General features: G+C 42.3%; 2 protein-coding genes across 10 annotated transcripts in view; one reads left to right on the top strand and one right to left on the bottom strand.

The window, feature by feature from the left end:
• Positions 1-23,691, bottom strand: part of ANKIB1 (ankyrin repeat and IBR domain containing 1) — a 167,125-nt gene extending 143,434 nt beyond the window's left edge. For 2 of the 5 annotated variants that reach the window (XM_075062345.1, XM_075062348.1), the window contains exon 1: positions 23,306-23,656. The gene's annotated coding sequence lies outside the window, so the exon portion shown is untranslated. Of the gene's footprint in view, positions 1-23,305 lie in introns of all 5 variants that reach the window. The other 3 variants (XM_032798119.2, XM_075062347.1, XM_032798124.2) reach the window with 3 other exon arrangements.
• A 26-nt stretch (positions 23,692-23,717) lies between these two features.
• KRIT1 (KRIT1 ankyrin repeat containing) overlaps positions 23,718-23,877 on the top strand; it is a 46,866-nt gene continuing 46,706 nt past the window's right edge. Inside the window, exon 1 of one of the 5 annotated variants that reach the window (XM_032798129.2) lies at positions 23,718-23,876. The gene's annotated coding sequence lies outside the window, so the exon portion shown is untranslated. The remainder of the gene's footprint in view (position 23,877) is intronic. The other 4 variants (XM_075062352.1, XM_032798133.2, XM_032798130.2 and 1 more) reach the window with 4 other exon arrangements.

Below are 23,877 nucleotides of genomic sequence, written 5' to 3'. Positions count from 1 at the left end.
AATACTTCTTCCCCTTTCTTTCCCCCCTCTTGCAGCTGCAAATGTTTCAAGCCTCCCTCCTCCATCCCAAAGGCTCTCTCAGATAAGGTGGCGAAAAAAACAAGAACAAAAAAAAAAAAACCACACGTGTTGAAATGTTCTCTGAGCTCATGCAGGCGTCCCGCACTGAAAGAGCTCAGCAGAAAGCATGGAGGGACACAATAGTACAGGACAGGAAAGCACCCAGTGAACATGAGGAGAGGTGGCGGCAGGATGCAACGCTGGGGCTACTGTGGGAACAATCGGACATGATCTGGCATCTGGTGGAGGTTCAGGAACGTCAGCTGGAGAGACTGCTGCTGCAGCCCCTGTTTAACCACCCTCCCTCCTCCCCAAGTTCCATAGCCTCCTCACTCAGCCGCTCAAGAACGTGGGAGAGGACGGGGGGAGGGGCAGAGGGAGGGGAGGCTCCGGGCACCAACCACTCCACCCCAGTGGACAGAAGGCAGTCATTCAACAAATATTGAAGTGGCCTTTTCCTTCCCGCCTCACCTCCTCCCACACTCCACCCGGGCTAACTTGTCAGTTCTCTCCCTATTTTTATAATCAATTAATAAAGAATACATGGTTTTTCAATGATAGTGAGTTTATTTCCAAGCTGTGATAGAAGACGAGAGGGCGGTTAGCTTACAGGGAATTAGATACAACCAAGGGGGTGGGTTTTCATCAAGGAGAAACAAGTAGAACTGTCACACGGTACCCTGGCCAGTCATGAAACTGATTCTGAAAGCTTCTCTGATGTGCACCACTTCCTGGTGTGCTCTTCTAATCGCCCTAGTGTCTAGCTGCACGTAATTAGCGGACAGGCGATTTGCCTCAACCTCCCACCCTGCCATAAACGTCTCCTCCTTACTCTCACAGAGATGGTGGAGCACACAGAAAGCAGCAACAACAATGGGGATATTGGTTTCGCTGAGGTCTGAGCAAGTCAGTAAACTGTGCCAACGACCCCTCAAACGTCCAAAGGACATTCTACCACCATTCTGCACTTTCTCAGCCTATAGTTGAACAGCTCCTTACTATTGTCCCGGGTGCCTGTGTATGGCTTCATGAGCCAGGGCATTAAGGAGTAGGTTGGGTCCCCAAGGATAACTATAGGTATTTCAACATCCCCAAAGTTATTTTCTGGTCTGGAAAGTAAATCCATTCCTGCAGTAATTTAAACAGACCAGAGTTCCTGAAGACATGAGCGTCATGAACCTTTCCCAGCCATTCCACACTGATGTTGGTGAAACGTCCCTTGTGATCCACCAGTGCTTGCAGCAGCAGCAGCACTGAAGAGTACCCCTTGCAGTTTATGTACTGGCTGCCTTGGTGGTCCGGTCCCAAGATAGAGATATGGGTTCCATCTATCGCTCCACCACAGTTAGGGAATCCCATTGCAGCAAAGCCATCTACAATGACCTGCACATTTCCCAGAGTCACTTCCTTTGATAGCAGCAGCTCAGTGATTGCGTAGCTACTTGCACGACAGCAACTCCCACAGTAGATTTGCCTATTCCAAATTGATTCCCGACTGACCGGTAGCTGTCTGGTGTTGCAAGCTTCCACTTGTGAACTGTGAGGGCTGCTCTCATCTTGATATTCTTGTGGTTCAGGGCAGGGGAAAGCAAGTCAAAGTTCCATGAAAGTGCCCTTACGCATGCGAAAGTTTCAGAGCCACTGGGAATCATCCCACACCTGCAACACTATGCGGTCCCATAGTCTGTGCTTGTTTCCTGGGCCCAGAATCGGCGTTCCATGGTATGAACCTGCCCCATTAACACCATGGTGTCCACACTGCCAGGGCCCACGCTTTGAAAGAAGTCTGTGTCCATGTCCTCATCACCGCGCTACCTTTGCCTCATCGCCTGGTTTTTCAGCTTCTGGCTCTGCAAAAACTGCATGATAATGTGCAAGGTGTTTACAGTGCTCATAACTGCTGCAGTGAGCTGAACGGGCTCCATGCCTGCCGTGCTTTAGTGTCTGTGCAGAAAAAAGGTGCATAACGATTGTCTGCGGTTGCTGTCACGGAGGGAGGGGCGACTGACAACTGTAGCTATCCCACAGTCTCCATCAATCATTTCAATTCTGGGTTGAGCTCAGTGGCATAGCCAGGTTTTAACAGCAGGGGGAGCAAGCAAACATAAAAAAGGCACCCCCCCCCCCTTGGCTCCTCCTCTGGCCACGCCGTGCCTCCTCCCCCCCTTGGCTGGCTCCTCCGGTCACACTGCAGCCATGCTGCACCCCACCGGCCACCCCACCCCCACCATGGCTGTATAGGGAGGCTGGCAGCGGATGGAGGTACAAGGGGAGGTGAAGGGGAGGGAAACGCAGGGGCACGGGGTACATGGGGTATGGAGCTTGGGGAGGGGATACAGGGGATGGGAGTGGGCTGGAGTCCCCAGGGCTCTCTGTGCAGAGGGGGCTGGAGCTGCCCCCGGGACCGGGAGAGCCTGGGATGGGCTTGCCGCGTGCAGCACCAGCCCAGCTCAGCGCTGGCCCTACCTCTTGGGGGGGTGGGGAAAGAAGGCAGCGAGCCCCACTAGGCGTGGTCCAAGCAAGCTACTTTCGCGCTGGCCTGCCGCAACTGCCTGCCCCATGGCTCCTTCGGCCATGTTGCTGGCAGTGGTGGCCAGCAGGTTCCACTCCCGCCCCACGATCAGCTCCCTCCCTCCTGCTGGGGGAGACAGCTGATTGGCAGGAGCGGGGCGGAAGCTGGGCAGGCCATTCAGAGTGGAGCCCGGGAGGCGCCGTTTTTTTAAAAATGTGGGGAGAAGCAGCTGCTTCTGATGCATCCCACTAGCTACGCTACTGGTTGAGCTCCCAATGCCTGATGGGTCAAAAACATTGTTGAGGGTGGTTCTGGGTACATATCATCAGGCCTCCCTCCCCCCCATGAAAGCAATGGGAAAAAATCCTCTCTCGCCTTTTTTCCACTGTCACCATAGGTTACTGGACGCTGCTGGCAGAAGCAATACTGCAGCATTACACAGCAGCATCCCCTTGCCTTGCGGATGGCAGACGGCACAGTATGACTGATAGCCGTCATCATTGTCCCATGGGTGCTTCTGGCTGGCCTCAGTGAGGTCGGTCGGGGGTGCCTGGACAAAAATGCTAATGACATCAGGTCGTTCTCTCTTTGTGTAATGGAGATTCAGTCCTGCCTTGAATATCATGCCAGCTGGAGGCTTCTGCCTCAGGCTGCTCTCCCAGTCGGCAGCACCGCGCAGTCGCACCTACCCCAGCCTACCCCTTGCTCATGAACCTGGACAGTAGAGTAAGGAGCAGTCCAACTATAAGTTGAGCAAGTGCAGAATGGTGGTTCACTCTACTTCTCTGTAAGCCAACTGCCCTGCCCTCCCCTCCTCCCTTTGGTATCTGCTTGCAGAGGCAAAAAAGTCAGTGTTGTTTCAAATTCATGCATTCTTTATTAGTTCATCACATGAATGGGGGGATAACTGCCAAGGCAGCCCAAGAGGGGTGGGAGTGGAGGAAAGCAACGAGTGGGCTTGTTGTAGGAGCACCCCCAAGAATGGCATGCAGCTCATCATTTCTGAGGGATGTCTGGGGCTCTGACCCGGAGTGGCCATTTGCATCTGTGGTTCTTTAGTAGGCTTGCCTGATATTCTAGGCAGGACTGACTCTCCCTTTACACAAAACTTAAAGAAGAAAATGATCTGGGGAGTCATTTCCATTTTTGTCCAGGTGCCCCCAACCGACCTCATCGAGGCCAGCCAGAAGCACCCATGACAGCAGCAGACGGTACAGTGTGACTGGTAACCGTCTTTGCCAACTTGCAAAGCAGCAGACGGTACACTATGGCTGGTAACCGTTTTTGCCAACTTGCAAAGGCAAGGTGCTGCTGCTGTGTAGCACTGCAGCACTGCACCTGTCAGCAGCACCCAGGAGACAAACAGTGACAGTTAGCTGAGTGGGCTCCATATTTGCCGCGGTATGTCGTCTGCACGAGTAACCCTGGAAAAAAGGTGAGAAACGATTTTTTCCCGTTCCCTTCATGGGGGGGGGCAGGAAGGGGGGACTGACGACATGTACCCAGAACCACCCCTGACAATGTTTATGCCCCATCAGGCATTGGAAGCGCAATCCAGAATTCCAATGGGGGGTGGAGACTACGGGAACTGTAGGATAAAGCTACCACAGTGCAACGCTCCGAAAGTCAATGCAAGCCTCGGTACTGTGGACGCACACTGCCGACTTAATGCACTTAGCGGGGACGCACACAAATGACAGTATCAAATTGATTTCTAAAAAATCAACTTCTATTAAATCGAATTAATTTCATAGTGTAGACATATCCTTCGAATACAACATCCGTCTATGAATCAGTCAAAGCATAGTTGTTTAAGGTAACTATTCGCCATTTTTCTTAGTCTGGTGGGCAAATGCTACAGGCCCAGACAGCTCATGGTGAATTCCATATGGACACTGAGGTATTCAAACAAACAGCAATTTCATGAGGAAAAACATAGCATCAACCAGAATAGAATCCACAGACAGACTCCCCAAATCGTCACCAGTATATTTAAAACTGTGAAATCACTTGACAGGAGCTACTCTCCTTTTCAGACTTTATTTTAAAATACTACAGTTTAAAATGAAAACCAAATTAATGCTGTAAAAATTAAGCCTGTGCTGCATGGACTTCCATTTACTTGCACTCTAAACTCTTTGAGCCCAAGTAAGATAACCTCAACCTCCAATTGCATGCCTTCATCTCTTTCTGTACCACTGTGGTCACATCCACTTCATATCTTACAACAGATTTTTAAGTTCTTAGGTGTAGAGACTATTGGTCAGATTTTAAGGGTATTTAGACAACTAAAGATGCAGACAGGTGCATAGTGGGATTTTCAAAAGTGCCTAAGTGCCTAGTTCCCAAGGGAGCTAGCTACCTAACACTTATGAAAATCTCCTGAGGCACTTAAATGCCTTTAATAATCTGGCCCCATATCATTCTCCATGCTAGTACCGTGCCTAACATACTGGGGTCTATGTTCCAGTTGGGGCTTTTAGATGTTACTGCAATCACCTTGATCGGTCCTTTGGCCGTCGTATAGATTGCGCCAATCACAATAAGTTTTCCATTCTTCTTGTATCCTGGCCTTCCTTCTCCATGTGCAGTCGTCTTCTCATGATAAAATCTTCCCATCTCTTTGGAGGTCAGCCGAATGGTCGTTTCAGTTCCCATGCGTACCACTCAGTGACAGCTACAGTCGATCAACTGTCAGTGAGCCTTGCCTGGCCCATTGCCTTTTACTATGCCTGCTCTCAACAATGTCCTGCACTCCACTCTGCTGTCTGATCACTTCACTGGGGACTTGGTCGCGGATTGAAATTCCCAGAATTCTTGTTTCCATCGTCCTCTCCATGACAAACAGTTGCTGCTCCCCTGTCTTTGTCATTGCCAGCAATGTTGTACTGCTACTGCAATACAAATTAAAAGAAAAAAAATGTACAGCTGGGTCCCACTGATACTGAGCTAAATTAATAGGATTTTTCTTTTCATATCAGAGACTCCAATATCCATAAGTTCAAAGAACTGGCATAACCAAGAGTGTACTCTAATAAAAGAATGTACTTCAAAACAAAAAGATTAAGTAATCTGCAATCCCTGAAATCCATTTCAGGATGCTGTTTGCTTTTTTAAAAAGCTAATATAAAACTAGTGTCAGAATATGCTCTGACTGGAACAGAGAAAAACTAAAGAGAAGGTTCACATATTCTAGAGACTGGCAGTTCTGGAAATCTTTGATGCAACACTGACTCAATTCATCCTCACAAAAGCTTGCCCGTCTTTCCTTTTATGAGCTCTACATAATACAGTAAAATATCCAAGCCATTAATCGGAGCCTCTTTACAGAATGGCCACTGGCCCCACCCAAAGCACTCATACATTTTCTTTTCAAGACAAAAATAATGAAAAAAAATCAAACACCAGAGCATAATGTCAATCACCACTAGTGATGATTGGTGGTCTCATTCTTTCCAAGTTCTCAAGTGACAGAACTTGAATACAATTGCTTCAGTTCACAAAAAAACAATCTTGACCCAAAATAGTGCTACACAATTAAGTTTATTGGAAGTGGCCTCTAAATTACAGGGTTTGTGGTCTTGATTATGCAGCTGCTGCACATGAAGGAAAATGGGAATTGTTCAATGGGATACGCTCACAAGTTGCAGCTGCAGAGTCAGGCTCCTTTTAATACCGGCATTATGAGAGGTTGACCAAAGCTTTCTCTATGAAGAATAGGCTGCTTTAGACCTTTGTCTGCCACAACTGATCATACTATTAGTTCTGAATCAGCCAAAAAGCCTTACAGTCACTGATCAAGGAATTTATATGCAATCTAAAGCAAGAACTGACCGAGGTGGTCAACTCTTTCTTTTTCATAAAGGAGTTTGACAGGAATGTATTTTAGGGTGTTCAAACAGCATGAGGTTGGGCCCAGTTAAGTAGATTTTTGCAACTTTCTTCATCAAAGTTTATATTAACGTTTTCAGAATGAGGACTTTTTTGGGGGAGGGCGGGAGGGGGTAGAGAATGGGACCAGATTGATTGAATGAGCAGTGACCCACTCCCTTTTTATAGGGAGATAGCATCAACAGTCATAAGCTCCTTTAGGTTTCCAAAGGGCATTGGCTATATTTACTGCTAAAAATCAAAGTATGATATAAAGTAACCAATCCCATGAAATCAAAGATTTTTGGGTTTGTCTCAAAACTTAACACTCTTGTTTTCCTAGGAAACACTCTACAAGTAGATAAATATACTAAAATATTAATATTTTTAAAATTATTCATTAACTTTTGAAGTCCTGATTCGATGGCTGTAGCTCTTGCTAAACTTATTCCTTGCAGGCTACCACTTTTCTTACAGCAAACAAGTTAAATGAATAAGAATAGCCATTCCTCATTAAGAGCAATGAGAAAACAACATTAAATTAATACAGATTTGAGGCAAATTTCAATACGTATTTTAAAGACAAGTTAAGGAACTTAATAGGAACACATTAACTTCAAAAACCACATCTCTGTCTCAAATTCACTTTAGTGTTACAAGAAACATCTAATGTTGTTATTATAATTAAAAAAGAAAATGTTACTTTTCCATTTTCAGTTACTCTGTGCATTTGACAACCCACTTCTCAGCTGTGCTAAACTTACATCTCATATAGCTAACTATCATGTCCTCTCCATTCAAGTAAAAAACTTCAGCTGTCTACTCAATTGTAACATTGTAAATACTATTATACAGATTACTGAGCCCTGAAGAAGAGCTATGTGTAAGCTCAATAGCTTGTCTTCTCTCACCAACAGAAGTTGGTGGAATAAAACACATACCTAGCCCCTCTAATATACTGGGATCAACATGCCTATGACAACACTGCATATTTTACAGATAGGAACACAAGATCACTGAATGAATTCCCTATGAGGCACTATGGTCTTGTGGATTTGCCAAAAGCAAATACACAAGAAGGTTCTAGTCATGGATCCAAATTTGTTTTGCTTTATGACCTCAAGGGGTGTATGACAAATCATCCGTATCCATCAACACAGAAAGAATGCAAGCTGGAGAAGAGGTGTTTGGATTGCATGCTTTTTAAATCACTCTTTCTCTACAAAGCAAGTGAGAACTAGGTTTGGAAGGATCAAATTTATTAGTAAATGTTGATTGCTCTGTATGCACACAAACTGATGAAAAATTTTTCTATTAATAATCATTGAAATTTGAGATTAGTAAGAAAAATGCTGCTGGAGAACTTAGAGTTTAAGGATATTTACATCATATATTTTGACACGTGATGTTGACAATTTGCACTTTAATGGTTATAAAGCTTTAACTTTTTTAATCTCAGCATCTATTGCCTTTAAATAATTTGTCTAACCCTCATCCCATAATTTTCCACAACTGTGAAAATTTAAATTGATAAAAGTTTTAAAAATGCTTAAAGCCAATATTATCCACCAAAATTATATAAAAGAATGTTTCCAAGCCTAGAAGTAATATACTACATGTAGCACTATCAATATACCGAAGAAAACGAATCAATGCTATAAATACTTGCTTCAAAATACCTACTTGCACTGAAGCCACTAATTCAAATCTTGAATTAATGTGGAAATTTCCAACAAATCCTTAAAAACAAATACTGACCTGTACAGTTGTATTAAAGAGCATATGATGCATTTTAACAGAAAAGGTGTATGCTGGTGTCATTCTAGAAAGGTCTGAGCTACACCTAAAATTTAAAGTCCAACTAGCTACATTGCTCAGAGGAGTGAAAAATTCACACCCCTGAGACACATAGGGTATGTCTGCATGACAAAAAATCCTGCAGCAGTGAGCATCAGAGTCCAGGACTGTGGACCCGGGCTTTGAGACTCACTGCCGCAAGGTTTTTTTTGCCCGGTTGACAAACCCCTAGCTAAGCCGACATCAGTCCCTGTATGAACATCATTAGGTCAGTGGAGGATTTCTTCTGTCAACAATGCTACTACCTCTTGAGAGGGCAGATTTACTAGTGACAGAAAAACCCCTTCTGTCACTGAAGCAACTATCTACACTACTGCAGCATACCTGCAGCACTGTAGCTGTACCAGTGTAGCATTTGTAGTGTAGGTATACCCAAGGCTTAATAGTCCTCAATACCCCCCTGTTGTATAACATACTGTGTGCCAGCTGGCTACTACTCTTCACTCTAGAATCCGCTACATGTATATATAGTATGTGCCAAAAAAAAAAAAAAAAAAAAAGGGGACCAAAAAATGCCACTATGGTTAAACAGTAATGAAGAGATGCTATGGTAGGCTCTGCTAGCCACCTTTGACTTTGCTCCTTATGTGCTAGTTAAAAAAAAAAAAAAAAAAATGTATTCTATGCGTGTACACACACATACACACACACGTTTTATCCTTTTTGTGTGTATACTCCACTTAATTGGGAATGGCTGCTTTATTGGGACATCTTCTAGGAAAACAATTTAACCTAATGATAGTAAATGGTAATGAATATTCTTTCAATCAGATTAAATATTACAGTAGAACCTCAGTTACAAATGGAGGTTGTTCGTAACCCTGAACAAAATGTTATGGTTGTTCTGTCTGAAGTTTACAACTAAACACTGACTTAATACAGATTTGAAACTTTATTATGTAGAAGAAAAACGCTCCTTTCCCTTTTTTGGAGTTTATGTTTTTTAATGTACTGTATTTGCCGGGGGGGGGGGGGGGGGGGGGGGGAGGAGGAGATCCTCTGCTGCTGCCTGATTGTATACTTCCAGTTCCAAATGAGGTGTATGGTTCACTGGTCAGTTCATAACTCTGGTGTTCGTAACTCTGAGGTTCTACTTAAATAAGACCGTTTCTTAATGATGATAAATTTAGCTACTTCTAAGTAGCTTAATGATGATTAACCAGCTGGTAAATAAATGTGAAATTACAAAATCTAGTATTTTAATATTCAAGATGCCAAATAAAAATTAAGAAAGCTCAGAAAGTCTAAGGTATGGGCAGTGAGATCCTACTGACTTCCGATGAAATGGCTCCAGTTGAGGAACAGTCTCCTCCCTGCTCACTTCCTTTTAAAAAAACAGAAAACTAAATACAAAAAGCAATGTTCATGTAATATTAAGGTTACATGCTTAGGTACTCATCAGGAAATGCCAAAGTTAAAGTTGAACATGCAACTAAAATGTCGTCACCTTTTACATTTGCAATACAATTAAATCTTTAATTACTGGTAAATTTTTAAGGCTACCCTAGTATTGTAACCAGCAATGCTGGAAGTTACTCTTCTATACAAGCTGTTACAGCATGTAGCAAATTAGTGGAGTTCTTTTAATAAATAGAATTAGCCTTCTAATTCTGTGTAAGCCTAGATTATCTCCACATGACATTACAGTTACATAGTATTGTTCAAATAATGTAATACAGATTGTTTCTCAAAACAATGGGGCCCTGTGTATTCTGGGGTCAGAAATATACGGCAGAACTGTGCTCCAAAATCTGAACTTTCATTTAAAAGAAAAATATTCCTAGCCATTATGGTAACAGAGAAAACCTTGAACACATGAAACAAGGTTAACTGAAGCAGTATCATCTGCCTGCATTTGCAGAAAGCATGAAACGATAGCTCTAAGATGTGACCTGCCCCATTCATCTCAGTGAGGGCCCTGTTGTCTTCACAATTTAGCAGCTGTATAATTTGGCATCTGGTCCAAGATGCCATGAAATTTGCCATTTTGATGGCGCCACACACCAGGCATTTAATTTTCTGACACACTGCCCTTTCAGGACCTTCCCACAACTGCCTCTTGGTCTGCAGCTTTCTCCATAAAGGAAAGGCCAATTGGTTTAATGTATGCTTCCTGCACTGTTCCATGTAGCTAAGCAGGAAGGGGTCTGGGAGCCACCTAGAGCACAGAAGGAAAAAATACTCATCTTCAGAAACAATCATGCTATGAAATAAACACATTTTATGTCAATTAGCATTTTCAACCATATGCCAGAGCTATGGCTGTTTGTGGGGGATGGGAATGAAGACTATTTCATGGGGCCAGGAATAAAATGTTGCAATAGAATTTGGTCTTACCGTGCAACTGAGTACACAGGGCCTACATATGGTATCTTATTATTGTGTAGTACTCTATGTACTAACTCTTTCTAACTGTCAGGGTGGTCAAGCACTGGAATAAATTGCCTGGGGAGGTTGTGGAATCTCTATCATTGGGAATTTTTAAGAGCAGGTTAGACAAACATCTGACAGGAATGGTCTAGATAATACTTAGTCCTGCCAAGAGAGCAGGGGACTGGACTAGATGACCTCTCACGTCATCTCACTAGACGACCTTCCTTCCAGTCCTATGATTCTATGTTAGAGGCAGTCTATGAAGCACAAAGAAAAATGTATTTAATAGCATACGACAGAAGTACATTAGAGAGAAATAGTTACCTTTTCAATATCAAAACAGATAATATTTTATGATTAAAGTACAATAGCCTTGCAATATCCTACTCACTCACTCGTCTGTGATAATACTTTATTTGGCTGCCAGAAACTAAGATTAGTGTTTTTCTCTATCATCCTAATAAAAGGCAAGAAAATAGATTGTCTCCCCCTCTGGTAAACTGTCATAATTTTTCTAAAATAGATTTATAACATGAACTTTGTCAATACTTTTGTCACTAACAGTGCGTTTCATTAATACATATGACTATAAAACACACTATTAGTATTATTCAATGCAGTAAAAATTCAAGTTTCTGACAGATCACCCTTTATATGGTATCCTGCTTTTGCTTTTTGGTTTTCAAGCTCCTATTAAAAAATTGTAGGTTCCCAAAAGGTTTTTTTGCTCCTCCACATCTCTTTACAAAGAAGCTTCTCTTTTGTTGAGAAGACAACTGGCTTACTGTAGTGGGCAATGTACATTGAAAAATACAAGGATTTTTTTTTTTTTGCCCACTAAATCATTTCAGTTACAGGAATATTTGGTCCCTCTTCTACAAACAGCCGCACACAGACAAGACTTTTGTATCCACATGTAGGCCATTTGACTTCAATGGGGCTACATGCAGGAAAAACAGTCTACTTGAATGCGTCTCTTTACAGGACTGGGACCATATGGCTTAACTTGGTATTTACTGTAATTACAAGTTTCATAAAAAGTTAATTTTTCTAGTTGTTGATAGTAGTCCTTTAAATACTCAGCACCTGGAAAAATATTTTCAGGTTGTAGCATGGGAAAATTTAGTTTTAAATTTACTTTTAGATTTAAATTTAAATAGCTTTCAAATAATTATTGTATATGCATAAATTGTCAAATTCTTGGATGAAATTAAAGTTTCATATTTTAAGAAAAGTACATCACCTACTCAGAGAAATTAAGTTTAAGACATTTTCAAGGTATTACATTAAAAAAAGAGATCTGATACACTTCTACATAAATATATTCAATTATATACATGTTTCATACAATGCTAAGTGCATTCCCCCAAGAAACAGCATGTGAAACATACATAATAAATTACTGTTCAGAGGCATATTTGTTTCAAAATGTATACTACAGGGGCATTGATACAATTTATAAAATATATCTTAAACATAGCATTCATATCATTATCTATATCATTATGACAAAATTCAAAGTACCCAAGAATTAAAACATCATAAGATGCTACACATATATACCTATGTATGATTGGTTAAAATAATATATTTGCATATGAGTGTGTGAATAAATATGTTCTCATAACACATATGGACATGGAAATATTTTTCAAAGCTTGCACGTCAACTTTAATTTTGACATTTCCAGACTTCTGTGGGATTAACTGTATGACCTTAGCATTGTATTTACTTTTTTTCCTTCATGTAATTATTGTAAGATTTCGGCTGAAGGATGAGAGGAAGGTTGATCTGGGATAACAGTCTAGTCCAAGTTGACTGCAGCTGCAGAAGTGCTGAGAAAAGAAATCAGAATTTCACCATTTCTCAAGGCAACTATTTTGTAGGTTGCCTTCATCTGAAATTCCTAGACATTATCTGTAAATAATATACAAGTCAAGTCAAAAGAAAACTACATTTACGTTGAAGATACAGAAAGAGATAAAAAGACAACTTATGTTAACATTCTAGTTCTAAATTTTTCCCATTGATTTCAATGCATCATCCTCCTCTAAATTTCTCTTATTAGTATGATGGTTCCTAACCTATAGAACGGATTCCATAGGGGGACATAAGACTGCTCTCGTGGAACTCTGAGGTTCCATCTGCATGTGACTGATGACATACCTAAGCCTTATGGTACTGGTGGTTAAAAAAAAAACAAAAAAACCTCCAACAAACAAGCTTCTTCTATTTCAAGAGGTGCCTTTTCCCCACTCTGTTTCCAACTGGTCCCTTGAGACTGGGGGACCAGGTTAATGGAGCAGCAGGAGATAACCGCAGGGAAACTGCCATATACTCCTGCCTCCACTGCAGAAGCACTCTATTCTGAATGTGACAATATTCATAGTTGTTCTAATCTCTTAAGGCCTGAAGTAAAACCATAGAAATTAATAGAAAGACTCCCACTGACTTCAATGGACTTAGGATCAGGCCCTCAAAAACACTAGGAAGCCATTTCTATCCAAAGGAATATTTCTTGAATGGGACACTTTCACGATATTCTAGTTCAGCCTTACAGACCTTTAGGTGGTAGTTAGCCATTTCTATTTACAACATAAGCTCCATTTAACAAACATCAGTCTTCTGAATAACCTGTTAATAAAAAAAAGATTTGTGTGACACAAAATAAAGCACATAATAAAAGTGGCGTCAATGAAGAACAAGTAGATATCCCTTGACATGACAATGCCTTCAGTCCAACGGAAATAGCTTTGCAGTGGTTTGAAAGACAAGAAAGCGACCTAGTGCACCATTCACAACTTATGCATCATATCCACTATAATTGAGATGTTCAATTTTATGAACTTTTTGATTTTATGAACTCCTAAATCCCTAATTATTTAGTAAAACAGGGGTTTGGCTGTATTTGTATCTGGTATTTTTGAATTAAAGGTTTGACTCAACTACTAATCAGGTTAAAATAGAGAGGTTTCCATTTGCTTTATCCTAGAAACTCTCTACAAAATGGATTTTGGGGATGACTTATTTTGTGGGTGAGCTGGTTAGAACTGAAACAGAAGTACAGGTCCTTCCACTCCTAAAGGTCCTTACCTAGTTCTTACAAAGTCAGGTGGATGAGTCCTAATGCTTCCTTCAGGCTGCTTAAAGGAAAAAGTAAGCCGTGACCAGCTACGATCTTTGACTGCAACAGTTCGAGTTCACTTAAAATTCTTTGGGTCTTTCAAACTTATATCACCGTTGGAACCTGTTAAAAGAAAAAATTCTGGACACTACTAAAAATCAAGACTTGTAAACCTTACAAAATAAACTGACTTTTAAAGAGTAAATCCTTGTGGATCGTCCTTGTGTCCAAATTTCTCAGTCTTTTCACCAACAAGAGCTATATGTTACTTTCAGAATGCTAAACTCAGAATGACTCATGATCTACATTTTTAACTGTCATCAGCAATTATGACTGACAGAATCCAGGGTATTCCAGCTAATGTAAGGTCTACACATATAAACACATAAGACTTGAAAACATCTATATTACTTTATTGTAAATTCATTTTAAAAATGTAATTGCTAGGTGGTTAACTCCACCTTAAAAAGCACATTTTGTATAAGGAGAATGCACTACTTGGCTACAATATAAAAGTCTCCATTCCACATGCTGTGGTAAATGTGGCCTTTGCATCAGAGTCTTTTCATCTCATTAAAACATATACAGAATTGGTATATGTATGCAGCAGGTAGGCATACCCAGTTGTCCCAGTTCTGGAGGGAGTTTAAAGAAGTTAACTTTTGTTCTATTTTTTGTTTTAAATATTTTAATTTTAAAACTTGTTTATATAAAACTCAATTACCTGACTCCCTGTCAGTCTGACTCCCAATACACTCATACACATAAAAGTGTGTATTCTTATGGATGCATATTTGATATCTTGGTGATATTTTAATATAAATCATTGTCACATAGTGACTGGCCTTTTAAATGGTGAAGATTAAGCCCCACCTGTAACACACTTAGCTCACCTCCCCAAATGAAGTAAATAATCAAAGCCACATAACAGTCAAGTCACGTGCCTAAATCATAACTTCTGAGGAGATAAAAACAGAAGCCTCTAGAGAACCAGAAGAAAGAGAGAAGACAGACAGCCTGGAGAGGCACATGGCCAGAAGAAGTCTGCCTGCAGCAAAGCCCAAGAACAAGAACTGTGGATTCCCTCAAAGCAAGAGGAAGGAACAGAGTGTCCTGCGAGGGTGACTGGGAAGCCTCAAAAGGAATGTGTTTGGGCCTAAAGGGCCAAGGGAGACAATACTGTATAAAGACTTCATAAACTAGACCCTCAAGAAGGAGGCTAATACTTTAAAGAGAGAATGCTGTGAATAAATTATTGAAAGAATAAGGAGGAAACTGAGCGCAGGGTGCTGTGGCTTGAGAGGGTGTGCTCTCAGATGGCATCCTCTCACAATTGGTACCAGCAATGAGATGACCAGACCCCCATCCCATCAAGGAGCAATGATTGAGAAGAAAAGGCACAGACTCCTTCCTCTGCTGTGAGACATTCACCCTCCTAAGATGGCATATAGAAGGGTAGCAATGACCCTAGGAGCTCCATCTCCTGTTTTGAGAAGTGCCCAAGTAGAAGCCACAACACAGAGGAGATCAAGTGACTAGAAAGGATCAGCCACAGTAGACACAGAAAGGGAAGGTGGTTTGGGATCCTCCCAATTGTGTGCACTGACTGTGAGCAAGAGGGGCATGTAAGATGGGTCTGCCCCCCTATATGAACTAAGACATATCTGGTCTTCCAGTGCACTCAGAAAACTGGGGAGGACCAGACTAATACTGTAAAGATACTGCAGTACCCTGGGCCCCCTCCACTGAATGACAGAGTATCTAAACAAAAGACTATTTGGACCCAGTCTGGGGCAAGAAAGAGTGAAGCCTAAGGGGCAATCTATTTTGGTTGTAGGAAAGTAGAGCATATATAAAAGTGTCCCCCTGCTAAAAATGTGGACTGTGGGAGGAAGATAGAGTCTATAGGAACAGACAAACATGGGGTAGTCAAGGAAACATACTCAGTGTGTAGACTTAAAGGTGAGGGGATGGCCATGGGTTTCAAACTTCCTGGTAGGTAGGGGAAATTCCCGGATGTCAAAATTTTGGGGACCTTGAATAATTTCTTAAAGGAATTAGATCAGATCATGAGTTAAAGGAACTACATCAGACCACTCAAGGGGCAGAAGAGGGAGTCCTACAAGCTTCCCTGAATGACAATAGAGTTCCTAAATGGTGGATGTCAAAAAAAAAAGTACTTGATTCAAGGGATCTGAAAGGCCAGCAAAACGCTGGCAACAAGAACAATATTGAAGTCAATTTAACAAACGGCACATACAGATGCGGTCTTTCTGGAAAGAATCAGATGATCAGAAAAAAGTTCATGAGGCACATATTCAAGAAATAAGATGGAAATGCTCCCAAATTGTGGAGGGGCTGACCATATAATGGGAACAACCAAATAAACAGAATAAGACCATAGAGAAAGGATGGGCAAACTATGGTCTGCCAGCCATTTTAATGGAGCCCCCGAGCTCCAGATGGGGAGCAGGGTAGGAGGCCATTCCACACGGCTCTCGGGAGTAGCAGCATGTCCCCCCTCAGGTTCCTATGCGTAGGGGCAGCCAGGGGGCCCTGTTCCACAGGCTGCCCCTCCCCCAAGCACCACCCCCGCATCTCCCATTGGCTGAGAACCGTGGCCAATGGGAGCTGCAGGGGCGGCACCTGTGAACGGGGCAGCACACAGCAAAGTACCCTGGCCGCGCCTCCACGTAGCAGCTGGAGAGGGAACATGCTGCTGCTTCCAGAAGCTGCTTGAGGTAAGCGCCACCCAGAGCCTGCATCCCTGACCCACCACCCCACGCACCAACCTCCTGCCCCAGCCCTGATCCCCCTCCTGTCCTCCAAACCCCTGGGTCCCAGCCCGGAGCACCCTCCTACATTCCAAACCTGTCATCCCCAGCCCCACCCCAGAGCCTGCACCCCCTGCTGGAGCCCTCACCCTACACACACCCCATACTTCAGCCCAGAACTCCCTCCCACCCCCCAACGCCAATATTGTGAGCATTCATGGCCCACCATATCATTTCTGTATCCAGATGTGGCCCTTGGGCCAAAAAGTTTGCCCACCCAGCACCAAGAGGTGTAGCATTTACATATAAACAACTCAGTTATATAATAAATACATGGACAAAGGTCTGTCATCCCTATCAATTTAGGATCAATCACAAATTATAAGAGACCTCTACAAATTTAGTGTTGTCATGCAGCTGCTCAGCTGAGGTAGATGCATGAAGAGTTTACTAAGAACTAGGCATTAATCAAAGATACATCTATTACAGCACAATATCCCATTATCAGTTACTATATTTTCTTACTGTGATCATCCCTCAAAATTCTGAAATGTTAGGATTTCTCAGTCTTATAATTTAGGTCTTTGTTCAATGCAAAATGAAATAAGATTACCACACAAGGCTACTTTAAGTAGTATTACAGTTTAACACAAAACGGAAGAAAATTCAATGTTAAGATCAACATCCCAAATTATGTTTAGAATTAAAGGAAAGGAAAATCACTAGTCTCTTATTTGACAAAAAGTTTACCTAGAGATGTTCTGATATGGTTTTATTCAGGTGAGGATTGGGTATCTTTAGTTTATATAAAGTATTTGAAAAACCCATTCATTTTTTTAAACCTTTCAAAGTTATTTCCAAATAAGAGTGCTAACACTGTAATAGACTGCGGGGCAGGAAAGGCTAAAGATCCCACCAGACCACCTTTTGACATTGGCACTTGGGACTTCAGTTTTTTCTTGACTTGGTTAAATATTTTTTGTTTAAATCTTTTTGTGATGTAACTCACACTCAACTCAAGGTCTATGACGGGATCAAGGGAATCAGGAAGTGGGAAAGGAAAGCACTGTTAACAGAGTACAGAGGGAGGATTGGGGACAGATGGGCAAAAATGAAGGCTAAAAAGGGAATTTAAAAGGTCATGATATTAATGAGATGTATGTATGTCACAACTTACAAGCTAAGTGAGTGAGGTGTGTTTATTCCTTCTTCCTCACACCCACATTTTGTCTTATTTGACTGAAGGCACCTTAGGGCTAGGACACATCTTATTTAGCTCAAGCACCCCACACACTTTGAGCTTTACATATTAATAACGTAAAGCATAAAAATACAAAGTCTACTCCTTTGACACTATAGTGATGACAGGCTGATATATCCACCAAGAAAGGGAAACAAAAAAAGATGATGTCACCAGCTCTATTTGAAATAAAAATAATAGAGCTAAAGAAATCTAGTAATTTTTATGAAATAAAATTTCTAAAAAGAAAGCATAGATCTTAGTATTTATTTTCATTTAAAGTTTTGCAACATTAATGATATTTACATTTACAATTTCAAAGAATTCCAGCAGAGCAGTGTGGCCAGATCCCTTACAATATTTGGAAAGTTAGAGGCTATCAGGCAGCATTCATACATTTGAAACACTAAATTCTTTATCATGCTGTGTCAGTCTGAATATTAACTAAAGAGCAACCTAATGGAAAACTCCAAAAAGCATAATATTTATCTTTCCTTGTTCTATCATTGTATAATATATTTTCTGCAGAATTAATCACCATCTGCTTAATCCCCACTTGAATTCATGACCCTCTATTTCACATAGATAACACTGCTCTACAGCCAAAATGCTTCTGAAATAAATGTAGTCAAACTTTACTAATTCTGGGCCACTGAGAACGAAAATGATGCTTAAAATTGTTTATTGACTCTAGTCTAGCTGTTCGGCTCCAGACTACAGCAGTGGAATCTCCTGGCAGGTGATGTTAGGGTTTCCATGTTCCATGACCGTCAAAAGGATCTTGTCCCATTCTTCTTCATGGAAGGTGATCTTGTAGCCTGCAACAACATCGATGGTGTGATGGCAGCCCTCAACATCGTTCACGATCCAGATGAGTGGAGACTGTTCATTGATTCATCGAAGACGAGTCTTAAAGCTGTTTTGCTGCATAATGGCAATGTTTTGCCATCAATTCCAGTTGGTCATGCAGTCCATATGAAGGAAACCTATGACAACATGAAACAACTTTTGAGGTGCATAAACTATGACCAACATCAGTGGCAGCTTTGTGGCGATTTGAAGGTTTTTGCTCTCTTGCTTGGTCTGCAGACTGGATACACAAAGTACTGCTGTTTTCTCTGCGAATGGGATAGTCGTGCAAGAGATTCCCACTACATCAAGAAAGATTGGCCACTCCGACAGTCATTGGAGCCTGGGAGGAAAAGTGTTCAGCATCCACCACTTGTTGAATCAAGGAAGATTTTGTTACCACCCTTACACATCAAGCTGGGTCTGATGAAGAACTTTGTCAAGGCCATTGACAAAACACAAGCAGCTTTCAAGTACCTCCGTGGAAAATTTCCAAGGTTAAGTGAAGCTAAGATAAAGGAAGGTGTCTTTGTTGGTCCTCAGATTCATGAACTTCTTCGAGATGATGCATTTGACCATGCACTGCGTGGCAAGGAAAAGACGGCATGGAAAGCCTTCCAGTTAGTGGCAATAAATTTTCTCGGAAACAACAAGGCAGACAACTACAGGTTGTTGGTGGAAAACCTCCTCAAGGCATACAAAAGCCTTGGTTGCAACATGTCACTAAAGATACATTTTTTGCACTCTCATCTAGATTTTTTTCCACCGAACTGCGGAGCAGTGAGCGACGAGCACGGCGAGCAATTTCACCAGGACATTGCAACAATGGAGAAATGCTATCAGGGCAAATGGAGCCTATCAATGCTTGCAGACTATTGCTGGACAGTGACAAGAGATGCTCCATTTAATGAATACAAGAGACAAGCCAAGAAGCGCCGAGTAGACACTGAATAGGACTAAACTATGTACATAATAGTTTTTTGCCTTTTGTTTCATAATAAATTTTATTTATATAACCCTTTTGCTGATTTTTAAAGTGTTACATAAACAGGACAGGTGAAATATTATCATGTAAAGCAACCATAAACACATGAAAAGACCTAGGTTTACAATTTATGATTAAAACTCTACTATCTACACAATATACATAGACATAAAATGTAAAAACTTAAATATCTTAGAAACAGTAGCCAATCAGTTGTTTTAATTGTCATATTTGAATTCAGCACATCAAAATACGTAATAAATACCACATTTTATCTCTGAAGCAGACAACTTCTCAAAAATTGTAGACCAGTGTAATCAGTCCCTCAAAAGAAAATCATACGCTATCTAGAAAATGTTATACAGTTACAACAAATCTATACTGACTTTAGCATAGGGCACCTGAAAGACAGGTAGAGATAACTGTAAATGGTCCCAAGTCAACTGTCCAACAATCACACAAACTTAACAAATCACTAACAACATGCCCGTACTGCTATACTACTGGCCAGTGCAAAAGGCAAGAAACAGTCCTCCACAACAGAGAAGAAAATGGTGTTGCTACAGATAATTACTGGGGGAAAAATCAGTTAAACTGCCTCACAAAATAAAGAGCATGTAAAGAGAAATACAGTCTATAAGACGGAGAAGTACACTAGTTTCTAAATAAATACTTTTTTTCTTTTCTTTTCTTTTTTTTAAGTTTCCTCATTAAACAATGGCTAATACCTAAAGGAAGGTTATTGAGTACATTTTAAATCTGACTTTTTTTTAAGTTTGCTGTGTCAATAAAGTTGCATGTCCCCCAGAAAGAAATCATGTGTGTAACAGTGAGCGCATACAGAATTTTACAGACAAACAAGTGACAAAGCCATTATCACAATTACAATTATTACAACTGAAGGTCCTGAATTTGAAATTTTATTTTATTTTTACTATCAGGCACAACAATTAGAATCTAGTGAGACTACTGATAATGTTTACTAATCTGTAATTCTGACCACATTAGTGAATATCGTCTTAAGAGTCTTTATTCATGGTCACTGTTTTGACACTATAGTCAGGAGGACGGCAACAAATGATATAATGGCCAAGTCCTCTCTTTTACATATTACTTCGTATATTTTAAACATTTGAATTTGTAATTAAGCATGAAACATATTTGATATTCTACTTTCAATTTACAAGTTAGTAAGCTATTTAAAGCAACAATATTAACTTCCTAAATTCCAACTTCTTGACACATCATAGGTGTGAGAACAAATTGTTCTACTACAGGAGCACAGGAAGGTTTAGGATAAGATTCCAGAAGACTCTGCTACAGAGTCTCCTCCTCTCCTCATCCTGCTTGCTCTTTCCATGCCCAGAAAGTCCTGCTTTGAATTATATTACCTCACTCCCTCTGCATACCGTCAGCTGCTCTACATTAACCCCAAATGAACAGGCTATGTAAGTCTCTAAAAATTTTAGTTGGAAGATATTTCTTGTTTATAGGTAGCAATATCTTATTTCAGAGAAAGTATCAGAGAGATAGCCGTGTTAGTCTGGATCTGTAAAAGCAGCAAAGAGTCCTGTGGCACCTTATAGACCAGTGGTCCCCAATCTTTTTGGCTGGTGGGCACCAGCCGAAGGACCACTGCAGCGGTGGAGCACCTGCCGAAATGCCGCCAAAATCCCCCGCCGAAATTCAGGAGCAACGCCTCTCGATGACGTCACTTGTCGCCGACAAGCATCGTCATCGAGAGGCGTCCCCGCCAAAATGCCGTTGCAGCATTTCCGCGGGTTCTCTCCTGGGAGCCAGGATGCGGGCGCATTAAGGTGCGCCCGCAGGCACTGTGTTGGGGACCCCGGTTATAGACTAACAGATGCAATGGAGCATGAGCTTTCATGGCTCACTTCATCGGATGCATACTTGCCTCTGGAAATTTCCACTACATGCATCCGATGAAGTGGGTATTCAGCCACGAAAGCTCATGCTCCGATATGTCTGTTAGTCTATAAGGTGCCACAAGACTCTGTTTCAGAGAAAGAACACTTACTACTTTTCCTCAAATACCTAAGAGAGACTAAGTCCTCAAAGTAATGCACTACTATTTAAAAACACACACACAGACATACCAAGGAAAACTAATACATATACTAGAAGAGAATCTCATTAGTTCTACTTCATTAATCTGCAGAGCCAGTAATACTTGAGGGGGAAAAAAAGTCTCACTTCAGTGCTCACATGGAGACCTGCTGAAGCCAATGTTGTTCCGCATGGATGCAGGGGTTCGCTCATTTACATTCAGTTGCAGTCTCTAAATCTCATTTAAACCAAACTACACTTTCAAAAGTGAACACAGGGCATTTTGTGATTCTGTATCCTTGGGGGGGGGGGGGAGGACTCAGCAAACATTACTTAGTATCGTTCTACTTTATTTTTAAAAAATCCACACACTTTCTAATACGGTGGTTTGAATTTAATGATATAAACGCAAATCAAGGGCTCCTACAAGAACTTATGCATGAGTAATTTTACAGGATCAGGGCTCAGTTTTGTAATAGAAAAAAAATTCCAGTCTAAAACTCTGAATGCTCAATTTCAGCCTAAAGTGATAGTTTATACATCCTGAAAATAGGGTTATAACAAAAGGATCACAACTATAATTATAGCAACACAAGCTCCCCCCACAGTCTCTCTTATTATAATATTCCTCTTTTGTAAAAAATTCCTAAGTCTTCCTAAAGTCAATCCAAATATTTGTTTTTAAACAAAGGAATGGATACTGGGCCATGACAATTCAAGTTTCTTACAATTCTGTAGGGACAACAAAACTATCATTTATATTTCCATTCTTGTCTTCTTAATGGTCTCAAGGAATTCACAGTACAGCACCCAGAAAAACAGAAATTGGTGATGCCTACGTATACCATGCAACTGAGAAAAATCTGAACATCCCCACTTCTTTATCCAAGAAATTTCCAAGCAAACAATCCACCACACATTGCCAACCCTTCACTGTCTCATGAATTACAAGCGACTAAAACTCGACATGGAAAGTCGTAATAGGAAGTGCAATGGATTCCTCATAAGTAACAAATTTCGATGCATACATATATTATATAATGCCCATACCATATACTGTCTATAGGCTGACACACATGCCTTAAACAGCTGAGATGTCTCGAGCCTCCCACAATTAAGGCTTCCCCAAAATCATTTACACTAGGTTCTTCAGAATAGGACGTGTGTCAGAGCAGTTAGTAATTAGCCTAAGCCTGTGGTTTTTGGTCCCAGAGGGTAATGTTTAATAAGCACTACGCGGACAGTATATACAGGCGCACATACTGTCTTTCCGATCTCTCTTGTTTTGGTGGCAGCCAAAACCGAGACATCCCTAGAGCCGCCGCCTTTCTCCTCTGCACTAGGCACCTCGGCAGATCTCCGCTACCATGCTGCATTCAGCATTTGGCTCCAGTTAGCTGCCCCACCCCCGAGGATGCCAAGGGCTGCAGACATGCGGAGGAGGCGGCTGTTATCTGTCTGCGGCGCCTTCACTCTTCCCTCCCCAGCCCACTGCAGCGCCCGAGAGCGAGCGGACCCCCCAAGCCTCCCGGCACTCAGGCGGCACCTGGGCCGTGCCTGAGGGAACACGCCCCCGGCACAGCGGGTCACTCACCGGCTCCTCAGAGTGTCTCTTCCCTCCGCTTCTTCTCCCCGCGTCCAGCACCTCCATCTGCCCCCAGTCCGGGGTCCCCCAAGTGAAGCGCTAGCTGGGGCGAGAAGCGGGGTCTGGCCGCGCCCGGGGCTCGCCGGGGCGAGGAGTGGGGTCTGGCCGGGCTCTACGGCGGTCGCTCGGTCGCTGCCCTTTGTTCGACGACGGGGATCGCTAGGCCCCGGTGCGACTCCCCCTCAGCTGGGGCTGGGCCTCCTCCTGGCGGCTCCTTCCCACTCCGCGGCGCCTCACGCGCCGGCCCGGCCTGCAGCCCAGTCCTGCTCTGCTCGTGGCCAACTGCCGACGCCAGCGGCGGCAACAGCAGTAGCTCAGGCCGGCGACCCGGAAACTCATTGGCAGCAGCCGGGGCTAGCGGCGCCCGGACGGGAAGCGGATCTGCCGGCCCAGGGGGAGGGAGCTGGGCGGGGCCGGCTCGGTCTGTGCCTGTGCAGAGCAGGGGCGGGCTTGGACCTGCGCGACGCGCTGGAGGATGCGTCCCGGCCTCCCGGGAAGAGGCGAGTCTAGACGCCATCGGG

Source organism: Chelonoidis abingdonii, chromosome 2, assembly GCF_003597395.2.
Source record: "Chelonoidis abingdonii isolate Lonesome George chromosome 2, CheloAbing_2.0, whole genome shotgun sequence".
Taxonomy (NCBI): domain Eukaryota; kingdom Metazoa; phylum Chordata; order Testudines; family Testudinidae; genus Chelonoidis; species Chelonoidis abingdonii.
Note: the sequence above shows the minus strand (reverse complement) of the source record. Positions and strands in the feature narration are given on the sequence as shown.